This window comes from Ranitomeya variabilis, chromosome 6, assembly GCF_051348905.1.
Source record: "Ranitomeya variabilis isolate aRanVar5 chromosome 6, aRanVar5.hap1, whole genome shotgun sequence".
In the NCBI taxonomy this organism is placed as follows: Eukaryota; Metazoa; Chordata; class Amphibia; order Anura; family Dendrobatidae; genus Ranitomeya; species Ranitomeya variabilis.
Genome location: NC_135237.1, coordinates 92,843,462 through 92,851,517, shown reverse-complemented (window position 1 = coordinate 92,851,517; position 8,056 = coordinate 92,843,462).

The window sequence follows — 8,056 nt, the reverse complement described above, 5'->3', positions numbered from 1 at the left end:
TCATCAACATAGAGATGGTACTGGAACCCAAATCTACTGATTGTTTGTCCAATAGGAGCGGTATACAAAGAGAAGAGGAGGGGGCCTAGGACTGATCCTTGAGGAACCCCAACAGTAAAGGTACCTTCACACGAAGCGACGCTGCAGCGATAGCGACAACAATGTCGATCGCTGCAGCGTCGCTGTTTGATCGCTGGAGAGCTGTCACACAGACCGCTCTCCAGCGACCAACGATGCCGAGGTCCCCGGGTAACCAGGGTAAACATCGGGTTGCTAAGCGCAGGGCCGCGCTTAGTGACCCGATGTTTACCCTGGTTACCAGCGTAAAAGTAAAAAAAACAAACAGTACATACTCACCTGCGCGTCTCCCAGCCTCTGCTTCCTGCACTGACTGAGCTCCGGCCCTAACAGCACAGCGGTGACGTCACCGCTGTGCTTTCACTTTCACTTTAGGGACCGGAGCTCAGTCAGTGTGATGAAGCAGACGCTGGAGGACGCATGTGAGTATGTACTGTTTGTTTTTTTTACTTTTACGCTGGTAACCAGGGTAAACATCGGGTTACTAAGCGCGGCCCTGCGCTTAGTTACCCGATGTTTACCCTGGTTACCAGTGTAAAATATCGCTGGTATCGTTGCTTTTGGTGTCAAACACAACGATACACAGCGATCGGACGACCAAATAAAGTTCTGGACTTTATTCAGCGACCAGCGACATCACAGCAGGATTCTGATCGCTGCTGCGTGTCAAACGAAACGATATCGCTAGCGAGGACGCTGCAACGTCACGGATCGCTAGCGATGTCGTTTCGTGTGAAGGTACCTTAAGGGGAAGGTGAGAGGATGAGGAACCAGCAAAATATACAGTGAAAGAGCGTTCAGAGAGATAGGAAGAGAACCAGGAGAGAATGGTATCCTTAAGGCCGATGGAGCAGAGCATAGTGAGGAGGAGCTGATGATCCTCAGTGTCGAATGCTGCGAAGAAATCCAAGAGAATTAGCATGGATCAATGACCATTAGATTTAGCTGTTAGTAGATTATTAGAAACTTTAGTGAGGGCCGTTTCAGTAGAGTATAAAGAGCGGAAACCAGATTGAAGAGGGTTGAGAACAGAGTTATCTGAGAGATAGCGGATAAGATGGGAGTGGACCAGGTGTTCGAGGAGTTTAGAGATGAAGGGAAGATTAGAGACAGGTCTATAGTTAATAGCACAGATTTGGTTGAGGGATGGTTTTTTAAGTAATGGATGTATGATGGCATGCTTAAATGAGGAAGGAAAGATACCGGAAGACAGAGAGAGGTTGAATATTTTTGTTATGTGAGAGGTGACAGCAGCGGAAAGGGACTGGAGGAGATGTTATGGAATGGGGTCACTGGTGCAAGTGGTCAGGTGAGAAGATGCAAGGAGCCTAATAACTTCTTCTTCTGTGACTGGTTTAAAGTCAGAGAGTGAGCTAGATGCAATGGGGGAGGGAGGACAGTGCATGATATGAGGGGATTGGGAGATAATTTTGTGTCAGATATGGTCAATTTTTTCTTTGAAGTAATTGGCCAGATCGTCAGCATGTTCCGTGGTTGTGGCCCGCACTCTTGGGTTGAGTAGGGAATGAAAAGTGTCAAAGAGATGTTTAGGGTTATTGGACAGTGAGGAGAAGAGGGTGTTGAAGTAGGTTTGTTTGGAGAGGTGAAGGGCAGAGTTATATGTTTTAAGCATAAACTTATAATGGATGAAATCTTCGGGTAGATTAGATTTTCTCCACAGGCATTCAGCGCACCAGGAGCACCGCTGCAGGAAACGTGTTTGCAGCGTTGCCACAGTTGTCGCCATCTGTGCCGAGTTGTTCTGTGTATAGGAGGTGCTATTTCATCCAGCGCACTTTGCAGGGCTTCATTGTAATGCTTCAGTGCAGAATCAGGACATGAGAGGGAGGAGATAGGGCCCATTGAGGACTGCAAGTTCTTCATAAGTTTCTGGGTGTTAATGGCCTGTATGTTTCTATAAGTGTGGAAAGTGGGGATGACCTGAGCGGAATGGTAGTTCTTGATAGAGAATGAAAGAAGTTTGTAGTCAGAGAGCGGGAGAGGGGAGTTTGTGAAATCATCCACTGAGCAAAGCCGGGAGAAGACCAAGTCGAGGGAGTTTCTGTCTTCATGAGTTGGAGAGTTAGTATGCTGCGAGAAGCTGAAAGAGGAGGATAGAGATAAAAGGTGAGAAGCAGATGGGGAGAAGAGAATAGCAATGGGGATATTGAAATCACCCATGATGAGGGTGGGGATGTCACAGAAGAAAAAGTGTGGAAGCCCGGTGGCAAAGTGATCCATAAACTGATGGGAGGGTCCCGGAGAATGATACACCACCACCACTCGCATGGAGAAGGGGATGTAGAGTATGACCGCATGGACCTCAAAAGAAGGGAAGACAAGTGAGGGTACTTGGGGGATAACCTGAAAGGTACATTTTGGTGAAAGGAGAAGACCAATGCCTCCACTTTCTCTGCTGTCCGATCTTGGAGTTTGAGAAAAGTATAGTCCACCATATGAAAGAGCAGCAGCAGCGGTGGTGTCTGACTGCTGGAACAAGGTTTCAGTAAGAGCCAGAAGATTAAGAGAATCAGAAAGGAAGAAGTCATTGATGAAGGAGAGTTTATTACACACTGAGCGAGAATTCCAAAGGGCACAATTGAAAGAGACAGAAGGCATGCATGGAATATTAATAAGGTTAGAGGGGTTTCTGAGTGTAGCAGTTGGGAGGTTTGACTTGCTATAACATGGGGGCCGGGGTTGGGAGAGATGTCTCCAGCAACTAGGAGAAGGAGGATAGAAAGAGTGAGCAGATGGTTAAGTGATTTGTGAGAGCGTCTCTTGTGTTGGATGGTGGGACTGAATGGATCTGCGCTGTTAAGCAGTGTGAACAGAGCATGAGTGCTATACATAGGAGAGGCAAGGACAGAAGGGCCGATATGGATGGAGTGTAAAGAGTTAATGCAAGGGCGGTGAATGTGAGTGAATGTAGCAGCCAGGATATAGATTATACAAATGCATATGGTGAATATTTGTTGTGTTCCAAGTGTACAGGGAATAGATTTATTTAATTGTCATACCTGTCTCCTGCTCTGTCTAACTGCCATGTTATAACTGTCAGTACTTTAATAAAATGTATTTCGATTAAATGTGCACAAATGCCCCCCTGCACAAATCCCCAGGCTCCATTAATTGCCTCTTAAGGTGGCGCATGTGGGGAAGGAGTGAATAGTTTTGCAATAATTTATTTTATTTTCAATAAGTATTGTTACAAAATAAAACATGAACAAGTCAATAGTTGTTATAGAAACTATATGTGTAATGTCTTCTAATTAGGAGATCTCTAATTGAACACAATGATGATTGTGGTGGGCTATTTCCTGTACATGAGCAATGCTGCATATGCATTTATTACACACAGTAGCATAATGCTGGCACCTGGCATCAGGAACCTGCTCTTGGTTTTATGCCTGGTTTCCTGGAACCAACAATCACAACATTTAATTGTTTTTTGTCCACCCCCTAGTCAGTGTTATGGTACCGTTGGTATCTTTAGAGTCTAACAGCCCCCTTTTATTGGGTTTGTAGACATACCCACAAGGGGTCCTTACTGGAGGGTACTTCTATATATTGTGACAGTCCTCTATTTGTTAAATACGTTTTGTGTCATTTGTAATACTTTACTTGCTATATGCAACAAAAATTATGTAAGCAAAAAATAAGACAATGCTGGAAAAACTGGACTGGGTGCTGCTAAAGCAATCATCCTGGTACAGACAGATTCGGACTGGCCCATAGGGCAACAGGGGACTCCCCGGTGGGCCCTTGTGCAGATATAGACCTCCAACCCCGCTGTATGGGCAGTACTTGGCATAATTCACTTGATTTACTCTGCACAGAAAAAAGCAGCGTCTCATTCATTAATTAAACTACCCAGTTTACTATTATATAGAAGCATAGGTAAATTTGTGAATGAAAAGTTGGTCCTCCAAAGTCAATGTTACTGCTGGATTTACTCTGGGATTCTCCCATAATCCAAAATTTTGCTGATGAGTAGAGGTGAGCATTCTTTATGAATTTTCAGAAAAATTCAGATGCACCAGAATTTAAGTTTTTTCGGAATTCAACTTGCACTGATCAAGCAAAATGGCAGCTAACTGACTGTCTTTTTTCAAGATTCTATAAAAAAAGTAATCCTTTGAAAAATGTAATTCATCTGTCCTACTCCTGCTCCCACCTGCCTTGTCCTCACCGCTCCCTCTACTCGCTTAAAATCTGTCTTTGCTCTGGCTGCTCTTGCACTAACTAAACCCCACATGACTAACTGAGGCCTTGTCAAGTACTGAAAGATCTGAACAAAAGAATGAACTTGTGACTGATCCAAAACTTTTTTTAACCCCTTCCTGACAGTCAGTTTATTAAGCTTTGCAATCTGAAAAGACCGTAGCACATGATAAACATGTTTTCATGGCAGATTCATTTTGGATTCAGTTTCTAATGTAATTAGGATATAGCAAGGAAAATCCCAGGATGAAGCCGGTGCTCCCGTATAGAGATTCTCTTAGATGTTATATATAAATATCTACTTTATTGAAGTAATAAAAAATTACAGGACAACGCGTTTTGACTCCAACACCCTGGAGTCTTCATCAGGTCATTAAAAATAAATAATAATAATTATTATTATTATTTATTTTTTATTTTTTAATGACCTGATGAAGACTCCAGGGTGTACGAGTCGAAGCGCATTGTGCTGTAATTTTTTATTCCTTCAATAAAGCAGATATTTATATATAGCATCTATAAGAATCTCAATACGGGAGTACTGGCTACATACTGGGATTTTCCTTGCTATCTACTATTTTACACGGATGTCTGAGGGCCTTTTCCGTGTGCCCAGTTGGCCGAGCTGCAGACCGTTCTCCTTGGATTCCTGTCGGATCCCCTTTCAATGCTTCATTTTCGCCTTTGACTAGGTGAGTGCAATTATATAAGCATGCAATCTGCACCTAATTTCTACTTCACTTAGATCGTGTGCGGCGTTGTTCCCTTTTTTTCCCTATCCTCAGGGTTGTTTGGATTAATTTAATTAGGACTGAGACGAATCTGCTGCCCAATTTGAGTGAAAATGCCCAAAACCAATTTCAGGAGATTGGCTCATCTCTAAGTTAATTGGCTTTCTATGAAACCTAAACTATCATGTAGTGAGAGAATTAAGGAATTTAGACTGCAAACCTAATAGAGAACAGGGACTAATGCAAATGGTAATGATCTTTGTACAAGTTGGTCAATACAGGCAACAAGAAATATGTAAAATAAAAGCTGAAAACTTTGCTGTTACAGTGACTGGTTCCACTTTTTGTTTGCAGTTTTGAAGAATTTTCTCCAATTGCTTTTTTGATATCACATAAAAATCCGATTTAATATCTGTATTCAGAAATAATAATGTTGACCTCCATTATTTATTGTGTCATGTGATATTTCATATTTTGAACCAATAATCAGTATTGTAGCCTCGTAATAGTTGAATTAAAGTCGTAATCAACTCATGCACAACTGAAAGTCATACATGTGTTATACATATGTAACTAGCATCCTGTGCTTTGTGGTAAACATCTGGGCACATGCCTAAAGGCTTTCACTTTATAATCACATCTAAATGTAAAGCATATTGTATATTTGGAACAGTCTCTAAGATGTTATAGCTGAGAGTCTGCGGAGCAAAGCCAGGCGGATTTCTCAAGAGTAATGCAAAATAAAGCTATAGAATCTTAGAGCATACACTTTACAATATACATGAAATATAAAAAATATACCAACCTATACAAGCTTTGCAAGTAGTGTATGTATTAAAACAAAGACAGAAGAGGGAGTTTATGGGCTGCACTGGTCTCTACTTCCTGGTGCCATCTTGACACACAGGAAATAGCAGGAAAAGACTGCTCAGGCGATCATTGCCGTAGCGGTGATTACCTTCTGCCGGTGATTATCTTCTGCCAGTGATTGGCTGAGCAGGCATTTCCTACCATTTCAAAGGATAAGCCAGTAGAGACCAGAGGTAGCAGTCGAAGAAGAGCATTGACTGAGCCCTTTAAAGCCCTTAATAGCTTTTCTTCCCATATAATCTGTCATCACGTGTCTTTAACAGCCGCGGCATGGAGCAGTGCTCCACTCACAGCTGTTAACCTGTCAGATCCCCTATCAATTTCTGACAGCAAGATTTAGCAAGTGCTGGCAGGGCACATTTCATTTCACGCTCCCACTGGCGCGCCCGTAATGTGAGCATGGGGCGCCTATGGGTTGTCATGACAACCGAGGCTCTGCTGAAGACCCTTGTGCCTCTCATGATGATACTTCTGTGAACACTGGCTTGTGGTTGGCGTTGATAGGAGATCAGACGATCGCAGCTTCAAGTCTTCTAAGTGGACTATAAAATAAAGTGAAAAAAAACTTTTTAAAAATATGAAAAAAATAAAAAAGGTCAAATCACTCCCATTTTACCCCCATTGAAAATAAACAAAAATCAAACAAACAAAACAGTTTTGGTATGGCTGTGTTCAGAAATGTCCGATCTATCAGAATATGAAATAAACTAATAAATCACATACCACTCTGGAGTGTCAAGTTATCTACATTATTACTTTATGGGATAGGATCCTAATTGTCCACCGACAGTAGGAGTGTTGTGTTTTACAACATTGTAGTTTTACCATATAGTAAACATGGTAAATAAAAAACCCAAAAAACTATTGTAGAATTGCACTTTTTTTTGCAATTTCACTGCACTTAGATTTTTTCTCCCATTTTCCAGTATACTATATAATAAAATCAATGGTGCCATTCAAAAGTCCAACTTGTCCCACAAAAAACAAGCCCTCATACGGCCATATTGATGGAAATATAAAAATGTTATGGCTTTTGCAAGAAGGGGATGAAAAAAAGAATATGAAAAAATGGAAAATAGCCTGGGGGTGAAGGGGTTAACCTACATCTGGAATCTGGCAGAAGAGAGGTAGGGGATTAAATGATGAGCAGCCCTGCCCAAGACTCTGAGCAGAGAGATAATGAGACACAATGTGGAAGAGCTACCCTATAAACTCACTATCTGGACCCCACTCAGTATCCCAGTGTCGCTCCTGGTCGCCTACAATGAAGGTGCGGTAATGGCATAGATGTTACTTTCTCTTATGTCGCAGAAGGGTATATGGGCTTCGTCAGGCACCAGGGCCTTGCTGGGGCAGCCCGTCCTATTACTACAGCATTGGTTTTACTACAATTTAAGTACCAATGAAATATCTGTATGTGATTAAGTTCCTCAGCATGACAGGATCTGGAAGCCTGCATCTCCCTGACATCCTCTGAGCTGCACTAACACCACGGACACCTGAAAATAATACTGGTTCATGAGATCACCGCACATCTGGGCAGTAACTGAGGGAGATCATTTTCACTCAGACATGGATTCTAGGCTTAAACATTAGTGCAATATACTCCTTTATGCAAACCACTACACCGGGTCACATCTGTCCTCTCAACCCTTCAAATCCATATTGACTAAACTATTTTAAAACCAACTATTGGGATATAAGAAATCATCAGTGATTTATTTCTGTTGAACGGGGAGACCATATGTAGTTTTCCGTATATTGTTAGTAATGTTCTTCCGCATTCTTACATGGGAAAAATCTCAAAAATAGCTAAGAAGGGATACTCTCAATTGTGGACACATAGCACCATGTTGTGGTAGAGATGGTAGTTTTATACATTTCAACCAACGATTTGCAAAATACAGCTTAGATGGTTGGGCTAATGCTCATTGACCAAGAGTTATCTTCCTTGTGAAGTAAACAGCTGCCAGATACTTATAGTCTAAGGAAAGAAAAGGACTGGACTTTCTAAATTAAAATGCCCGATCCTTCTCTCCTGCAACATTACTGGTTGAGAATGTGTTGGGTGGCGCATATACACATTAGATGGTCAGTGAGAAAAAGTCAGGCCTTCTGTGAGGAACCTGAAACTTGGGCATCACTGAACATTC